The sequence below is a fragment of the Schistocerca nitens genome, chromosome 1 (genome assembly GCF_023898315.1).
Source record: "Schistocerca nitens isolate TAMUIC-IGC-003100 chromosome 1, iqSchNite1.1, whole genome shotgun sequence".
Classification (NCBI taxonomy): domain Eukaryota; kingdom Metazoa; phylum Arthropoda; class Insecta; order Orthoptera; family Acrididae; genus Schistocerca; species Schistocerca nitens.
In genome coordinates this window covers 700,586,144-700,606,057 of record NC_064614.1, presented here as the reverse complement: position 1 = coordinate 700,606,057, position 19,914 = coordinate 700,586,144, and the positions used below count along the sequence as shown (strand labels likewise).

The 19,914-nt window shown below is 44.1% G+C and overlaps 1 long non-coding RNA gene across 1 annotated transcript in view; it reads left to right on the top strand.

Annotated features, from left to right (window-relative positions):
• Nucleotides 1-880: 880 nt before the first annotated feature.
• LOC126259586 (uncharacterized) overlaps nucleotides 881-19,914 on the top strand; it is a 280,290-nt gene continuing 261,256 nt past the window's right edge. Inside the window, exon 1 of the long non-coding RNA XR_007546533.1 lies at nucleotides 881-959. This is a non-coding gene — a long non-coding RNA (uncharacterized LOC126259586). The remainder of the gene's footprint in view (nucleotides 960-19,914) is intronic.

The following is a 19,914-nucleotide window of genomic DNA, read 5'->3' as shown; positions in this document are numbered from 1 at the left end:
GACCACACATGATGGCCCATATACCAGACGAAGGGCCCTTATCCAATGCGGGACTCACCTCTCTCGTGCCGGCCGTAGTGGCTGAGCGGTTCTAGGCGCTTCAGTCCGGAACTGCGCAGCTGCTACGGTCGCAGGTTCGAATCCTGCCTCGGGCATGGATGTGTGTGACGTCCTTAGGTTAGTTAGGTTTAAGTAGTTCTAAGTGTAGGGGACTGATGACCTCAGATGTTAAGTCCCATAGTTCTCAGAGCTATTTGAACCATTTGAACCTCTCTCCCTTGGAATCTAGGTCCCTGGGCGTTAAGCTGTACAACTTGGTGCGTTCAAAGCACAAGCAGATAGCATTCCCTTAACTTATAGTTTGGCACAACAAATCTTCAACCCCTGTAACCAAGGTCGCTAACGCGATGCAGTGCCGTGGCGCACGAGTCGGAAGTAGCTGGTTCCAGCCCTGGTGGTGGAAGAAATATTCACTGCCCGAATCTCGTCGGCAATGGAAGTAGGCGTGGTGGCGTTACCCTAGTGATGTCCATACTGCGCGCCGACGTCCTGGATTAGATGCCGTACTGTTCTGCAGTGCCTCATGGAATGAAGGTACGTGTTAAGATGTTGACCCATCCATCGGATGGGGACGTTCCAGTATCGCTTTACACCCTCTCCCTCCTGTCATACAACACACACACACACACACACACACACACACACACACACACACACACTTACCTAACAGTCACCTCCTCTCAATAGACACGGCAGCGAGTCATGCAAGCCCTCCCCTTGCGCAGCGAAGAGACAATGCAACGACTTCCGCTCCTCACTGGGAGCAGTCGCGGCAGCTGGAGTGGCTGGCTTGTGTTAACGCGGCCCTTCCCGTGTGTTGCAGGAGGTCGCCCACCCGCATCGCACGGCCGCCGTCCCCCTGGACCGCTGGCTGCTGGTGCTGACTGCCCTCTCCTCTGGTAAGTCCTACTCACCTCTCACTTCTGTTTGCACAGGAACAACACTTGTACCGGGAAAGAATACTTCAATATTCTTTCCTAAAAACACATTTCAAAAGTTTCTGTTCGTATCTTAATTGTTTCTAGTCCACGTTCGCTTCTCACAAGGCTACATTCCAGAAGAAATCCGTTAGAAAAGGGAAACATCCCAACACTTAAATTTGTATTAGATGTTAAAAATTTCTCCTTTTCAGATACGATTTTTTTCTGTTCTCAGTCTGTATTTTATATCCTTTCTGTTTCGCTTCTTCCGCCATTCACACAGCAAACCCATCTACCACTCTTAGTGTTTCATTTCCTAATATAATTCCTTCATCTTCACGCCTGATTTTAATTCTACTACATTAGATTACAGTTGTTTCACTTTTGTGGATATTCATCTTCTAATTTCATATGTTTATATATATAGTGACCCAAAAGTCCGGTAAAATTTGAAAACGCTCTCATCCACGGAATAATTGAGGTAGAGAGGTAAAACTTGACACATTCTCCTGAAATAAAATGAAATAAACGATAAACGAGGGCAAAAATAGGCCAACGGACGGTGCTGGACAGCGGGATGCTGCTTTTCAAACTGTCAGAGTGACGAGTGAAAGGTATTCCGGTGTGTTCCAGAATCGCATCATCCCTAGCCTGGCTGATGAACATCTGCTGGAAGGTATGACATTTATGCAGGATGGCGCTCCTCTATATTGCTACATATGTGAAACATCTCGCGCGCACATCGTTTGGTGAGGATCGCGTGCTGAACTGCCACTTCCGTCATGTTTGCCCTCCCAGGGCAGACTTATATCTGTGTGACTATTGATTGTAGGGTTACATGAAGTCTACCGCAATCGCCTGACCTCATTAGGGATGCTAAAAGACAACATCCGACGCCAGTTTGTTACTATACCTACTGATATGCTGTACAGTGCTGTTCACGTTACCCGTCAACCATAGATAGATCTATTGTTCTTCTGAATAATATATATATATATATATATATATATATATATATATATTTTGTAAACAATAACTGTTTAAAAGGCACCACATTGGTAAAGACGATGTCGAGCAGACAGATATAGGACACTAGGGCACAATCAGGATTCGAAATAACCTCGAACTGGCCAACGAAAGGCACCTAAGTTACAGCGCATCCTCTTCACAAGAGATTCCCAACATCCTCTTACGATTTTACTTTTATGTACTACTTTGTACACAATGGTAATGAGAGATGGGGTATAAAGTGGTCCAGCAACTGTTGCCTAGAGAAGGTGGACAGGAGCAGAAATCATTAACGAACAGGTAAATATAATAAACATAAGTCTTGCTTATAGTTTTCTCCAAGCATTGCGAAGAAACTTTAAAAAAGAACAAATAGCAATAAAGTCCAACTTTTACAAGAGTCAAAATAAAGAGTGTCGTGCAGTGTGTGTCTCCTACTACTAATGCACGAACGAACTTTCTAAGGCTGACTAAAACTGCAGACTGTCAAAGACTGCGAAGACTGGGCCATGTTGCTGCAGCCGGCCAGCCTATATTGTGGCGGCAGACGGCGCTCGTAATCAGAGCCACCGAAAGCTTGGCTCAGCCGAAATGGCTCTGAGCACTATGGGACTTAACATCTGCGGTCATTAGTCCCCTATAACTTAGAACTACTTAAACCTAACTAACCTAAGGACAGCACACACATCCATGCCCGAGGCAGGATTCGAACCTGCAACCGTACTGGTCGCGCGGTTCCAGACTGAAGCGCCTAGAACCGCTCGGCCACACCGGCCGGCTTGGCTCAGCCGACGCGCGCCCTGGATCCTCGTGCAACTGCTATCGGCGTCTATCGGAAATGTGCGTTTTCGTTGCGAACTATGAGATGCCAATGGTAGTGGTAGCGATCTCTGATACCACACATACGTCACTGGTTTAGTTGGCTATTTCATTAACATTATTCATTTAAACTTCCCCGTGAGGGTAATGAAAGAAAAAAGACGTTTATAAACGTTCTGTAAAAAAGTAATTACGTTACAATTCGGTCTAAACCTGAGCCTTACAAACCCAGTAGTTTCGTACTAAAGAAAGCCAGGCAAACAAAATGATTTAATTGTTAATTTTATGCTGTAAAAATTCACAATATTTTGAGGTTAAAATTCACTCGAACGTCAATTTTAGATTTTATAAATGCATGAACAAGGGGTTTTTAATACTCGAGGTCGATTTTAGCCAAAATCTAGCACGCTGCACACGCGCTGTGCCTTAGGAGGGTTTTGAAGTGGAATTTCAGGCTGTTTCCCGGCTTGGTAGACCACAAGTGTGCTACATGAAATTGTTCGTTTAGACTTCACATAGACCACAGTGGTACATCGTAAACGCTTTTAGTTTACACCCTGTATACAGTTTGATTCTGTAACGATATTAGCCGGCCGTTGTGGAAGAGCGGTTCAAGGCGCTTCAGTCTGGAACCGCGCGACCGCTACGGTCGCAGGTTTGAATCCTGACTCGGGCGTGTATGTGTGTGATGTCCTCAGATGAGTTAGGTTTAAGTAGTTCTAAGTTCTAGGGGACTGATGACCTAAGATGTCAAGTCCCATAGTGCTCAGAGCCAATTGAACCAATTGTAACGATATTACAAATTTTCAAGGAGAGTGGGGAAGCAAATGTGTATCATTTTGGGATAAGGACTCCTGGTGCAGAAACGACCGAGTCGAAAGTTATGTGCGAACGTCGTTCTGACACATCTGACAGTGGAGTACATATGCCGATACTGTCGTTGCTAAAGTATCCACTTGTTATTCATCACTGAGTGTGGTTCCGACAAGATGGAGCCCCGCCTCATTTTGAGTTGAGGATTCGAAGAACATCTGAATCAGACATTCCCTGCAAAGTGGACACGCAAAGCACAGCTTGTTTCGTGGCCAGCACATTCATCTCATCACGTCACACACAGTATCTTCTTGTAGGGCCATGTGAAAAACCTTGTGTACGAGACGCCTGTCGAGACTGAAGAGGACCTACTAGCATGAATTCTCGTTTCCTACGGTACTGGTCAAACGACTCTAGGGATACTGGAATGGATACGGCAGAACTTTGCGCGACGATGCCATAACTGCATTGACTCTGGGGGAAGGCAGTTAGAAGAGCTGTTGGAAATGAAGCACTTTGCGAAACTTGTGCAGGTAAATGGAATTCATTATTGCTGTACGACAGACTTAGCATTTTCAGTCTCTCTGACAACAAGTTACGTGCGCCATTACTAGTCCATCAACAATGGAAATTACTAGAGGGTATTGGGGAGTATTCAGCGGCATTTCTGTTCGGCATGATCAGAGTTCGGAAGCTCGGGTCCCTAATATGAGTGCTGCGTGAGGCTAAGGCGGAACTTGATTTCGGTTATATCGTTCGACTCAGTAGTTTCCGGACTATAGTACCTTAACTGAAATGGATAAGTTTACCATTCCCCATCATCCGTAAAAGTTTCTAACATCATCTTACTATGGAGAGAATGATTAAGTGTATAAAACCAAAAGTTCTATATCTTTATTAAAAAAACGAAGAAAACGCGATTCGTCTCCTAAACAATGTGGGTAAGGGTACTAACACACATAAATGTATTTTTGCATCTGGCTCACAAATAGATGCGAGGGGGAGAACAGGGGCGCCAGAACCAATGCATGCAATACATGACGAATAGGAAAGAACTGAATCAGGTTGTAGGCTCTCTCTATACATGGATCTCTTCGAAACACACACACACACACACACACACACACACACACACACAAACAAACACAAACATACACACACAATGTTTGTGCACAGTGACGAGAGAGTTTACAAATACAGCCCTTGAGAGGATATGGTATTAAATTGGACGAAAGCACAGCGAAATCAAGCACATTTTGCTGATCTGTAAGTAAATTAGTTAATTAGTTAGTTTCATGTTCTATGGATCATTTTGCAAGAAAAATCGTAATGCTGCAGAACTAGTCATTTTGAATTCAGTCGCCAACTAATTAGTAAATACTACGTGGTAACACTTACCCTACCCACCACCTTTTACACATTACAATAACTGAAGTTCTTCTACGAAATAGAAGGGTTCAAAGAGAAACTTTTTCCGTTTGAGAGAATGCAAAGTAAAATTTGAAAACAGTGTCTGTGAGACATTTTGTATCACGGGGTAAGTGATCAAAAAATTTACTTGCAGCATTGTGCACTCCTTTTTGTAGTAAAGAAAACCTTAATGCGAAGTAATGAATGTCATTTTTCCTTCTAGTGTTGTGATTAAGCACATTATTATTCCCATTGAAATATAATGGATTATTTACAACTAACTTCATGAAGGAATAATTTGAGCTCCACATATTATTCTTACAACACGTTGCTGAGTAATTAAGAGTTTCTTTCTCAAAAATGAATTACTCCAGAACATTATTCCGTGTGACATTACTGAATGGAAATATGCAACATGTGTTAATTTACTGCCTTGTCTCTTCCCAAGGTCTGCAATGATTCTGAGTGTAACTGTTGCTGAACTATGTTGTTTTAGGAGTTCCAAACTGTGCTTTTCCCAGTTTAAATGCTCATCGATATGAGTATCTGAGAATTTTGAAGTTTCCACTCACTGGTGTAGTACCCCTAGATGTGCAGAACTGAGTATGTTGTGTCTTTTTAAAACTGAGGGTGAGGTCATTCGGAATCAATGATATTTTTAAGAACATTGCTCACCATTTCTTCTGTTTCTGTATGTATCCTTGGATTGAAACTTCGTGACAAATTAAAACTGTTTGCAAACTCGGGAACTTAGCCTTTCACCGTCAGAATCTGTAAAATCTGGAAGAGAGGAGACGAAGTACTGGCGGAAGTAAAGCTTTTAGGACGGGTCGTGAGTCGTGCTTGGGTAGCTCAGTAGGTAGAGCTCATGCCCGAAAAAGGCAAAGGTCCCGAATTAGAGTCTCGATCCGGCACACAGTTTTAATCTCCCAGGAAGTTTCATATCAGCGCACACTCCGCTGCAGAATGAAAATTTCAATATGGTTGACTTGATTACAATACTATTGTCATCTGCAAAAAGAAATAACTCTGTTTGTTGAGTGTTAGACGGAAGATCGTGTACATACACTACTGGCCATTAAAATTGCTACACCAAGAAGAAATGCAGATGATAAATGGGTATTCATTGGACAAATATATTATACAAGAACTGACATGAGATTACATTTTCACGCAATTTGGGTGCATAGACCCTGAGAAATCAGTACCCAGAACAACAACCTCTGGCCGTAATAACGGCCTTGATACGCCTGGGCATTTAGTCAAACAGAGCTTGGATAGCGTGTACAGGTACAGCTGCCCATGCAGCTTCCACACGATACCACAGTTCATCAAGAGTAGTGACTGGCGTATTGTGACGAGCCACTTGCTCGGCCACCATTGACCAGACGTTTTCAATTGGTGAGAGATCTGGAGAATGTGCTGGGCAGTGCAGCAGTCGAACATTTTCTGTATCCAGAAAGGTCCGTACAAGACCTGCAACATGCGGTCGTGCATTATCCTGCTGAAATATAGGGTTTCGCAGGGTAGAGCCGCGGGTCGTAACACATCTGAAATGTAACGTCCACTGTTCAAAATGCCATCAATGCGAACAAGAGGTGACCGAGACGTGTAATCAATGGCACCCCATACCATCACGCCGGCTGATACGCCAGTATGGCGATGACGAATACACGCTTCCAAATTGCATTCACCGCGATGTCGCCAAACACGGATGCGACCATCATGATGCTGTAAACAGAACCTGGATTCATCTGAAAAAATGACGTTTTGCCATTCGTGCACCCAGGTTCGCCGTTGAGCACACCATCGCAGGCGCTCCTGTCTGTGATGCAGCGTCAAGGGTAACCGCAGCCATGGTCTCCGAGCTGATAGTCCATGCTTCTGCAACCGTCGTCGAACTGTTCGTGGAGATGTTTGTTGTCTTGCAAACGTCCCCATCTGTTGACTCAAGGATCGAGACATGGCTGCACGATCGGCTACAGCCATGCGGATAGGACGCCTGTCATCTCGACTGCTAGCGATACGAGGCCGTTGGGATCCAGCACTGCGTTCCATATTACCCTTCTGAACCCACAGATTCTATATTCTGCTAACAGTCATTGGATCTCGACCAACGCGAGCAGAAATGTCGTGATAAGACAAACAGCAATCGCGATAGGCTACAATCCGAACTTTATCAAAGTCGGAAACGTGATGGTACGCATTTCTCCTCCTTACACGAGGTATCACGACAACGTTTCACCAGGCGACGCCGGTCAACTGCTGTTTGTGTATGAGAAATCGGTTGAAAACTTTCCTCATGTCAGCACGTTGTAGGTGTCGCCACCGGCGCCAATCTTGTGTGAATGCTCTGAAAAGCTGATCATTTGCATATCACAGCATCTTCTTCCTGTCGGTTAAATTTCGCGTCAGTAGCACATTTTCGTGGTGTAGCAATTTTAATGGCCAGTGGTGTATTATATGAGAAACAATAGTGGACGTAAGGCTGAGGCTTGTGCAACCCCATACGTGGTTTCTTTCCAGTCAAAATTACGTCTCCAGACCGAACTGCCTGAATTACTAAGTAAGATTTTCTGCCTTCTTTCGGTTAAGTACAACATTATCCATTGGTCGGCTATATATCAATCCAAGAAACCTAATTATGCTGTGTCTCAGGAACACTTACCTACTGCGAAGGCCGCAGGGACTGCCGTGTTCCCGACATTACTCACACTTGGGTTTTGCTCGGCGGAGGAGACGAGTGCGTCGTTAAAATATGGAGAGGAGAGTGCGGAGACAAGAGAGGGGCTCCTTAATTACGTCGCAGCACAGGAGTTTACGAGCCGGCGCGTCCTGCGGGGCCTATAATCGGGAGGCGCGCAGGCGCCAAAATAAAGATAAACGATGACGGCAATTAATTATTCTCCGATAGCGACGAGCGAGGCGCGGCGGAATCATTACGGCGATCAATCACCCTGGGCCGCGCCCAGCCTAAGCCGGCCGTCTGCCCGCGACGCGCCGATCGTGTCAGCGCCTCGCTGCTCGTTATGCGCCGCCGCTGACCTTTCACACTTCCTCCCTCACTCCCAAACTTCCTGCATGTTCTTATGCAGCCTTCTGTGTCATCCGTTATTCTGTTCTCCCTTTTTCTCTTCATCTCTGCCGAACGCAAAGGTGGTGGTGGTGGTGGTTAGTGTTTAACGTCCCGTCGACAACGAGGTCATTAGAGACGGAGCGCAAGCTCGGGTTAGGGAAGGATTGGGAAGGAAATCGGCCGTGCCCTTTCAAAGGAACCATCCCGGCATTTGCCTGAAACGATTTAGGGAAATCACGGAAAACCTAAATCAGGATGGGTGGAGACGGGATTGAACCGTCGTCCTCCCGAATGCGAGTCCAGTGTGCTAACCACTGCGCCACCTCGCTCGGTGAACGCAAAGGTCGCAAACGCCTTAACATTATGTTGAACAAATTTATTCGTGTTTCTTTCTTTTAATAATGGGGGAAGTTCATAGATTAAACTGCAGGAGAAGATTTAATTTAGGGTTACATGTATTTTCTGAGTCATGAGTACCTGTGATTGCTCCTACAGTCATCAGTATGTGATTCCGTAACATGGTAATGATAAAGTGGAGACACGTTTATTTTCATAGGTATATGTCGTCCATTTGCAGGTTATAGAGGCCGAAATCAGCTGATAGTGAGGTAATAGATCTTTGGCTAAAATTACAACCAAATTAAGGAAAACTGTCGTCACGTAATACGAGGGGTGTTCAAAGTAATGGAACACATTTTTGTCTCGGACAATTTCGGTTGAAAAAATGGGGAATATGTTGTGGGAGATAGTAGATAATTACCGCTTCAGCACCCAGATTTACGACTGGTGGCGGCGCTACCCGATTCCTTGAAGATGGTGTCTTTAACGGAGTATGTTCCCAGCAGAGAGCTGTCATTGAGTTACTCTTGCCGGAACACCTGAGCATCGCAGATACTAATACGCGCTTGTAGAATGTACGGGAGCACGACAGTGAACAAAAGGACGGTGAGTCGTTGGGCGAGGCGTCTGGCTTCATCGCAACGAGGTCGCGCAAAGCAGTCCGATATGCTGCCTGCCGGCCAGCCGCACATAGCTGTGACTCGTGCAATGTTGGAACGTGCAGACACACTCATTCGAGGGGTCACAATCAAACATCTCGCTGCTCCACTGGACGTCTCTGCTGACAAACTCGTACAACAGTCGGAGCACTTAAAGCTGTAGCAGGCCGGAGTGGCCGAGCGGCTCTAGGCGCTACAGTCTGGAGCCGCGTGACCACTACGGTCGCAGGTTTGAATCCTGCCTCGGACATAGATGTGTGTGATGTCCTTAGGTTAGTTAGGTTTAATTAGTTGTAAGTTCTAGGCGACTGATGATCTCATAAGTTAAGTCGCATAGTGCTCAGAGCCTTAAAGCTGTGTGCCCGCTGAGTCCTCGCCGCCTAACAGAAGACCTTAAAAAGCAACGAAGGACCACCTCTGCGAAACCGCTTGCGCTTTACGAGATTTATCGTGACAATATTACTGATGCAGCAAGACGTTGGCTTCGACGTCGACTATCTGAGTGGTTCCACGCGGGCATACAGGCCCTCCCAGTGAGGTGGGGGAAGGCCGTCGCATTGAACGGAGATTATGTCGAAAAATAGGGTTCTGTAGCCAAAACAGTGGACAATAATGTGGTGTTTGGAATCCTGAATAAAGCCAAAATTTGTTGCATTGCTTATTCATCGCCCTTCGTACAAATTAAACGTGTTTTCATAAGAAAGTTTTCAGGTCGGAAAACATTTTTCCTTTTTAATTCCAGTTAGCGTTTTCGGTCTGTAAGATGATCCTCAGACAAAGACCCCAGATGACGTGACGTGCCGGTGCATGGGGAACCTGTCACGAACTTCCAGCTTGTTCTTATAAAGCTATCCATGTCATTCGTTACTCTTATCTCACTTTTCCTCTTCAACTCTGCCCAACTGAGGGGTCGCAAAGCAATAAATTTCGAAATACAAGTATTCCAGCTCTAGACATCACTACGCTGAGCAGAGATAAAGAGGACAGTAGAGGAACGAGTAACGAATATCATGGGTGATTGTATAAAAAGACGCAGGAAGTTCATGACAAGTACTAGTCGCCACTACGCAGCGGCTCCTCGTGCCATCTGGAGCCTTGGTCTCGGGATGTCCTTATAGATCTTCCGTCCAAAAAGTTCCGAGACTAATTTCGTTCTTGGCTTATAAGCATAGTCAGCGCAGTAATAATAGTGACAGCTTGAACTACTCTACTAAAAATGGTTCAAATGGCTCTGAGCACTATGGGACTCAACTGCTGTGGCCATCAGTCCCCTAGAACTTAGAACTACTTAAGCCTAACTAACCTAAGGACATCACACACATCCATGCCCGAGGCAGGATTCGAACCTGCGACCGTAGCAGTCGCACGGTTCCGGACTGCGCGCCTAGAACCGCGAGACCACCGCGGCCGGCGAACTACTACACTACAAACAACATATGTGCATTCAGTCAGTTCTGAGCAGACAGCGTTAAGTAATGGACATGCGGTCGTTGAGTATCAACGTTGTTGTGTCAAAAATCACAGCGGAGCAACATCTCTTAACTAAACTGTTCGAGGCACTCTCCAGAATAGTTGGAACATGAGGAAACTATGTACAAAGTGTGCCCGGCGGACATTTCTTTTCCGGAGAATATCATCGCGAAGGACGGGATTTGGTTTTATGGAGATGAACCTACGATAAAACGAAAGATTGCAGAAATTCACATGAACATCATGAAGGGGCAACGCATTGACGATATAACCGACTTCGAAACCAGTGTGACGCGTCAGTTGGATAACATCCCAAAGAAGGACTTTTCTGACAGTTTTACATTGTTGATCTTTTTTTTTTTTTGTATTGAAGTGGGGAGAGACTATGTAGAATACCTGAAACCTTAAAATCACCGTGTTAACTTGTTTCTATTTTTTATTTATCGAGTCCTCATACTTTTTGGACTGACGGTGTAGAGGCAAACCAATAATCAGAAATAATATTAAAAAATGTGATCTGACCTCCTTTTTATCAAAATATTAAGTACGATCGCAGTATTCTGTAATGATGCGAAAAATTATTAGATATTAAACGATTATCTTCTCTGTTTGTTGCATTTATGAACACTTTTCATTACAAGTGTTGCCTTTTGTCACTCACTGTCTTTGCTGCTAACTTAATATATTGTTAGGCTGGAAAGAACCATCCACACCGCAGCAAAATGTGCACTGTTCTCAACCTTCCTGGCAGATTAAAACTGAGTTACTGACTCCAGTGTGGAACATAGTCTTTCGCGGACGACGAATCCTCCTACTAACTGATATCTCTGTGTGTGGCTGACGACCCATCCACATAGCTTTCGTTATATAATTTTACAAGCTTAAAACGAACTCTCCCGCATAATTTACTGGACTAGCAGGCCTGGAAGAGCAAATATCATGTAGAAATGGCGTAGCCACCGTCTGGGGTCTATTAGCGGAGAATCCTTCTCTCTGTTTAACCAAGATTGAGATAACTGAACTATCTACCTTAGCTATCTAGCTTAGTGTTGAGCGGAAAAATCTAGAAAATGCCTTTATACCGGAGTGGGTAAAAAGTGCCTGGTAATGATCATGCTTTAAAGCCAAGGTCTTCTCAACCCGAAGGTTGACTTGAACATGAAGTGTTAGTGACATGGTCATAGCGGAATGTCGTAGTTAACGCACTCTCAGTACATAGTGCAATTTAACGCACTCTCAGTACATAGTGCAATTTGGCACTTCTCGCAATAGCAAATCGGTTGTCCAGGGATGAAAGAAGCGATAGGACAGAAAAAAAACTAGGACCGAATGTGAATGGAATGGTCAACCTTTTGATGTCTACTTTTTTTTAAATGTTAGTGTTTTCGAGTAGTATTTGGAGCGCAGCCCGATATGCAAGTGAATGATGGGCCATTACATGTTCGAACAAGATGACAATAGACGCTTTCGAAATGTGGTGCTAGAGAGGAATTCTGAACATCAGATGGGATAGGTCGTATAGTGTGTGTGTGTGTGTGTGTGTGTGGTGTGTGTGTGTGTATGTGTGTGTGTGGGAGGAGAGAGGGGATGTAAGGAGTGAAAGATTTAGAGGAGGATTAGCTTGGGTACAGTCAGTGTAGACTATGTAGGCTGCAGTAGTTATGCAGAGGCTGATTCTCGTATGTCATGGTCAGCTGGAAGACTCCGAGGGCGCGTTCAGCCACATAAGTGACAACGTTTTTTCTTTCCTTTGCGAAGAGTGCGAGGTGTGTGTTAAGTATATCTGTCGAGTGTAGTGACTGAAATGGACATGTGTAGTGTTGTGCTGAGAAAAGACAAAGAGTGAAACCCTTTATCGACACGTGACCTACCCGTCTCGAATAGCGCGACGGGAGCCGCTGGTCTCAACGTCCCCATCCGACGAGCGAGTCACCATAAACGTGTCACGTACCCTCACTCTGTGAGACACTGCAGGAGGTTTGGAATTTAATCTAGGAATAGAAACTCTGCTAGTCAGGAACTCTCCTCCCCTTATCGGCCAAATTTACATCTACATCTACATACATACTCCGCAATCCACCATACGGTGCGTGATGGAGGGTACCTCGTACCACAACTAGCATCTTCTCTCCCTGTTCCACTCCCAAGCAGAACGAGGGAAAAATGACTGCCTATACGCCTGTGTACGAGCCCTAATCTCTCTTATCTTATCTTTGTGGTCTTTTCGCGAAATGTAAGTTGGCGGCAGTAAAATTGTACTGCGGTCAGCCTCAAATGCTGGTTCTCTAAATTTCCTCAGTAGCGATTCACGGAAAGAACGCCTCCTTTCCTCTAGAGACTCCCACCCGCGTTCCTGAAGCATTTCCGTAACACTCGCGTGATGATCAAACCTATCAGTAACAAATCTAGCAGACGTCACAGCACAGGCGTATGTTAGCGACCTTGCCTGTGGTGGCGGGTTGTGTAGAGATGAAGGGACTCGAATACTATAAACTAGTGTGTAGAGCTGCAACATACCAGTCTTCGGAATGAAGATCCCGACATTCTGACTCTTGCTGCTAGTTGACTATCGGACCGTGCCACGATGTAACCGAAAAGTATAACCACCGAGCCAGGTTTTAATGTGCGGCGTCACATCGAGGTGCTGTAAGTCTGTTTGGATTTCGCACTCGGCTGGCTGCTTTCAGCGATCGTCCCCAGTGTTTGGTATTTTATGGGCGGAGTGTGAGGCCTTATCCCTTGCTGGCCGCAGCTGCCTGCCGACATCGCGATATCTCTGTCAGGGCGGCGCTGACGCCTCGCCTCCTCGGGCGGCCACACGTCTGCTGGGAGACGCATTGTGTGGAAACTGAGCCCCGGGTTCCCGCGAGCAGTGACAATGAGTCGGCGCCCCCTTGTTGTGATCGACGGACGGCTCACTCCCAGAGCGGCCCCGAAAGCCCAGCGGAGCAGACGACCGCAGCGGCTGCGGCCGCAAACACTCGGCCGGGCCGAAAACCACCTGGCGGGCCGACAATGGCCCCGCAGGTATCTGGACCGCCTTCCGCCCCTGCGAGGCCCAGTTTCTTGCCGGCTCCTGGCGTCTTCATTGGGACGCAGCTCCGCCGCATTCACGGGACGGCGCGCTGCCGCATTCACGGCCGCAGGGCCCCATCCCCAGCCCTGTTGTCGGCCGCGATTTGTGATTCGCCGGCTGCGGTTCAGTTGTGCGTACGACGCCACCGTCGAGGGAAGCGGGACCGCGTAAGTGGTCCAGTGCCGCGGCCACAGCACGCGTGCGGACTGTGCTGTCCTCCACTGTCCGCAAGTGAAACACTTTGTCCCCAATTCCATGTCGTGTGCTTTAGTTCTTGGTGCGAGCAACGTGTTTTATTTATAGTGCTGTGTTCTCTTTTCGCATAAATCCACAAGGAATACTATCAACTCGGGATTTCATACTACTCGTCCCACATTTTCAGCGAAAGGTATGAGTTGACACGATTATTATTATTATTATTATTTAGGTATAGTTATTTACAAGCTCAAAACATATCTTCAGTGTATACAAAAGATTTTTTTACATGTCAAATTGATTTTAAGACAAAAATTCGGCAGTCTTGATTGCTGGAACATTTGTTGAAACCAGACCCTCTAGCGTACAAGCTTCAGGCAACCTCGGGCAGACCAAGAGTTGTTCAGCATCTTGAGGTTCTCTACATTCGCAAATTGCATCTCCCGTAATGTAGCCTCACGGCTTCAAGTTTTGTTTGTGCCGCGTCACTCCAGTTCACAGACAGTCCACAGTCTTCCACATCTGGTAGGGTATTTGGAACCCAGCAGCGGGCTCTTCCTTTTGGTTTTGATTATTACTTGCAGTACCTAGTTCCGCCACAGTTCTATTAGGCGAGCGGAAGGTGACGTAATGGTTCCAATTGTTCGAAGAATGCTCTTTCTCTATTTCAGTTGAGATGGTTATGTTACCAGGTTACAAAGTCGTCAGTGGCATCTTTGATCCAGTAAAATTCTCCAGCTAGAAAACATTTCCCGTTATTTCATGCTTAATGCCATGAAATAAAACAACTTTAATTTATAAAGCCCGAACTAGAGAGAAGTATTTCTGTAATATGTCCGCAGTCCCTCCCACGCTTCGTCGTTATACCGTTTCGTGCATGTCTCTGACGTAACATGAATACCCATAACATTTCATAAACCTTTAATGTTATCCACACTGGATTCTCTGCAAGTTATGATATGTAATAGGATTAGTGAATTGCAGTATTGCTAACACAAATTATTCGTCGTCTACCAAGATGTAAATGAAATTGGTGGTTGGCTTCCAATTAACACTTCATTTACTTGCTATCAGTTACCAAAAATTGTATGATATGTTACATGCTCCTAATTCACGACGTACATTCTATGCAGGGTGTTCATGGAGGAATCGTCAGTATTCAGGAACATGTCAGGAACGATTATTCCAAGCGGAAAACTCTGTTAAATTTGGGCTCTAAGATGCTTGCCTTATGAGTTATGAGTACCTCTTGATCTTCTATAATATGAAACAAATCCCTTCAATTGCAAGCTCTTTGCTTTCCACACTTCTTGAGATGGCAGTACGATCCAAAACAAGCAAATATGTCCAGTAAGCATGGGTATTAAAGTACGTATCGTAAGAGCTATGAGAACTTGTTTATCATTCCTTCTGCGAAACACATCTCTTCTACGGAACAAGTACTCATAGCTCTTAAGGTATGCATTTTACAGCCCAGCTTTACTAGGCAATTTGTTTTTCTTTCGGTCCATACTACGTCCTCCCAAAACATGGGCAGCAAAGAGCGTGCAGTAGGAGAGACTTGTTTCACAGTATCGAAGATGAAGAAGAGCTTATAGCTCTTAAGGTTTGTATTTTAGAGCCCATACTTACCAGACTTTTTTGCTTCGAATGATCGTCCCTGTCACATTCGTGAATACTGACCATTCCTTCTCTTATACCCTGTAAATATTATTAACATGTTGAGTGCTCGTAGTCTTTTGAATAAAGGACGTTGGTGGAAATGTTTCCACCTTACCCTGTATCGACAGAAACTGGTTCCATCCAGTACCAAATTCTCCATTTTCATATAAAAAAGTGAGCCTTTTGCCACATTTGAACCCAGCACCGGAAATGATAGTTCAAAACAAAAATAAACGTACGTCGTTTATCTAGCATTAATCTAACTCTCTTTTATATACCAGTTTATGAGTGTTGAAACGCCACACTAAAATGATGAATCAACTGCTGTACATACAAGCTTGAATTTTCTGTCTTATGATAAATGAATAAAGAAGTAAATAAAAAGTGTCTCTAAATACGACTAGCCAATGTTCGACGGTTAATAGAAATTTTTTATGGCTAGCTGACGTCATCACCAATAGCTCTAGTTTACTACTAAAACATTCTACATTTAAATATGTAATCTTCAAACCTTGTGAAATGAAAGGCAGAAGGCACTTCGCATCGTACCAGATTTCGAGGCGTCTTCCTCTCCCAGCCGCCTACGGAGCGCGGGGAGAATGACTTCTTAACGACCTCTGTGGGCATTGTAAAAAGTCTAATCTTGTCTTCGCGGCGTCTTACGGGAGCGTTATGTAACTTGCCAAAGTATATTTCTAGATACTTCTCTTCATAATGGTTCTTGAAACTCTGTATATAGATATTCTTGGTGTTCGTCTTCAGTCGCCTGCCAATGCGGACTTTTCAGCGTTCCCGCGACGCAATTCCGTGAATCAAAGAAAGCTGTGGAGATTCGTGCTGCCCTCCTTTGTACATGTTCAACATTTGCCTTTAGTCCTATCTGGTAGGGTTCCACACAGCTGAGAAGTGTTCTAGGATGGATCGCACAGGTGTTCTGTATACAGTTTCCTCTGAAAAATAACCGCATTTTTCTAGTAACCTAGCAATGAACTGAAGCCTGCTAGCTGCTTAACCTACAACTGGGTCCATGCGATTGTTGTTATTTCAAATAGCTACAAATTTTTACACTAAGGTAATTGTACAAACTGACTGATTCCAGCGGACTATTTTGCTACGTTTTACGAAATGCTCAGCTTTACATTTCCTTGCATTTAAAGCAGGTTGCCAATGTTTGTACCGCTTTTAAATTTTAACAGTACTTCACTGGATATTTGTGCAATTATTTCAGTTAGTACTTCATTATGAAAGACTGCACAATCTGCAAAACATTTGAGCTTGGTATTACTATTGTCTGTAAGGCCGTTAATATACAACGTTTACAACAAGGGTCGCAATACTGTTGCTGGGACTCAGCTGAAATTAGATCTACTTTTCTCAATGACTGTCCATCCAAGATAACTTGCTTCGCCCCATCTTTCGATAAATCCTCATTCTAGCCATGCATTTTGTTCGATACCACGTATGATGGTACCTTTGTTAATAAACGTGGCTGTTGCAAAGAATCAAATGTTTTTCAGAAACATTTACATTCATTGCATCCAAAATCGCTGTTTAGAACGACGTAATTTAGTCATATGTCCCCAGCTCTTCCTTTTGCTTCACGCTTCCCTCTGTACTTTATCCTTTGCCGAGCAGTAGTGAGCAAGTATGAAAATGATAAAGTTAATTGAATCTGCTCATGGAGTACAAGAATTGAAGGTTTGCCGTCGGAAGGACACTTCAGAGAAAAGGTAGCATGACGTATTGGGTTTACATCCAGACATCTGAAAATATTATTTGTATCATTAATGTTGTTGTTGTGGTCCTCAGTCCCGAGACTGGTTTGATGCAGCTCTCCATGCTACTCTATCCTGTGCAAGCTTCTTCATCTCCCAGTACCTACTGCAACCTACATCCTTCTGAATCTGCTTAGTGTATTCATCTCTTGGTCTCCCTCTACGATTTTTACCCTCCACGCTGCCCTCCAATGCTAAATTTGTGATCCCTTGGTGCCTCAAAACATGTCCTACCAACCGATCCCTTCTTCTAGTCAAGTTGTGCCACAAACTTCTCTTCTCCCCAATCCTATTCAATACCTCCTCATTAGTTACGTGATCTACCCACCTTATCTTCAGCATTCTTCTGTAGCACCACATTTCGAAAGCTTCTATTCTCTTCTTGTCCAAACTGGTTATCGTCCATGTTTCACTTCCATACATGGCTACACTCCATACAAATACTTTCAGAAACGACTTCGTGACACTTAAATCTATACTCGATGTTAACAAATTTCTCTTCTTCAGAAACGATTTCCTTGCCATTGCCAGTCTACATTTTATATCCTCTCTACTTCGACCATCATCAGTTATTTTACTCCCTAAATAGCAAAACTCCTTTACTACTTTAAGTGTCTCATTTCCTAATCTAATCCCCTCAGCATCACCCGATTTAATTTGACTACATTCCATTATCCTCGTTTTGCTTTTGTTGATGTTCATCTTATATCCTCCTTTCAAGACACTGTCCATTCCGTTCAACTGCTCTTCCAAGTCCTTTGCTGTCTCTGACAGAATTACAATGTCATCGGCGAACCTCAAAGTTTTTACTTCTTCTCCATGAATTTTAATACCTACTCCGAATTTTTCTTTTGTTTCCTTTACTGCTTGATCAATATACAGATTGAATAACATCGGGGAGAGGCTACAACCCTGTCTCACTCCTTTCCCAACCACTGCTTCCCTTTCATGCCCCTCGAGTCTTATAACTGCCATCTGGTTTCTGTACAAATTGTAAATAGCCTTTCGCTCCCGGTATTTTACCCCTGCCACCTTCAGAATTTGAAAGAGAGTATCCCAGTTAACATTGTCAAAAGCTTTCTCTAAGTCTACAAATGCTAGAAACGTAGGTTTGCCTTTTCTTAATCTTTCTTCTAAGATAAGTCGTAAGGTTAGTATTGCCTCACGTGTTCCAACATTTCTACGGAATCCAAACTGATCTTCCCCGAGGTCGGCTTCTACCAGTTTTTCCATTCGTCTGTAAAGAATTCGCGTTAGTATTTTGTAGCCGTGACTTATTAAACTGATAGTTCGGTAATTTTCACATCTGTCAACACCTGCTTTCTTTGGGATTGGAATTATTATATTCTTCCTGAAGTCTGTGGGTATTTCACCTGTCTCATACATCTTGCTCACCAGATGGTAGAGTTTTGTCATGACTGGTTCTCCCAAGGCCATCAGTAGTTCTAATGGAATGTTGTCTACTCCCGGGGCCTTGTTTCTACTCAGGTCTTTCAGTGCTCTGTCAAACTCTTCACGCAGTATCTTATCTCCCATTTCATCTTCATCTACATCCTCTTCCATTTCCATAATATTGTCCTCAAGTACATCGCCCTTGTATAAACCCTCTATATACTCCTTCCACCTTTCTGCCTTCCCTTCTTTGCTTAGAACTGGGCTGCCATCTGAGCTCTTGATGTTCATACAAGTGGTTCTCTTCTCTCCAAAGGTCTCTTTAATTTTCCTGTAGGCAGTATCTATCTTACCCCTAGTGAGACAAGCCTCTACATCCTTACTGACTAACTACGAAAAATGTACGTTACCATTCCTGATGCACCGTCTCTAAAACAGAAAATACACAGCGTGAAAACATATATGAGGAATTACTACATTATCGGTAGACATATTTATTAAATGCGCCAAGTTATTATTCAGAACAGTGTAAAATACAAGATTTGGCAGTTACTCGTACCTATGTGTGAACATTTTTTAATGACAGTATAGATAAGTAAAAAAAGGAATGTCTCATAAATTTATTTCTTACACTTGATTTCCAGCGTACACTGAATAACATTTTATAATCCTTTAAAGGTATCCAATCAAGATTCTTTGCGAGTAATAGTATGTGAAGGGGTCAGTTATTTGTTGTTCTGATATGATAAATACCCCTTTTTACATGCCGTGGTATAAAAGCTGGAATTGTTTAAATATAACGGTATATCTTTTCATTGCTACTTTGTAGATCACATAAGAATCCTCCGTAAAAGATGCAGGAAATGTGCTAAAATCAGTTTCGTGTTCTTTATTGTGCATGCATTCCACAAATAGCTTAAGGCGAAAGGCAGAACAGTTCCTCTGAAAGGGCACAGACGCTTTCTTTCCCCGTCGTTTCGGATTCTGAGATGGTGCTCCCTCTCTAATGACGTCGCCGTCGACGGGACAGTAAATTTTGAGTTCATCCCTTCCTCTATTATACGTTTATGTGACAGTGGAGAGCTAACTGCTGATCCTACGCAGTTCGTGCCTTCACTTACCTCACTGCGTGTTCTTTTGCCGAATAATTTGACTGTACACTTTAACAACGTACCGGTATATGATGTAGTTGTGTTGTTATAACCAATCGAATGCCGGTAGAAACATCGACATATCTAAA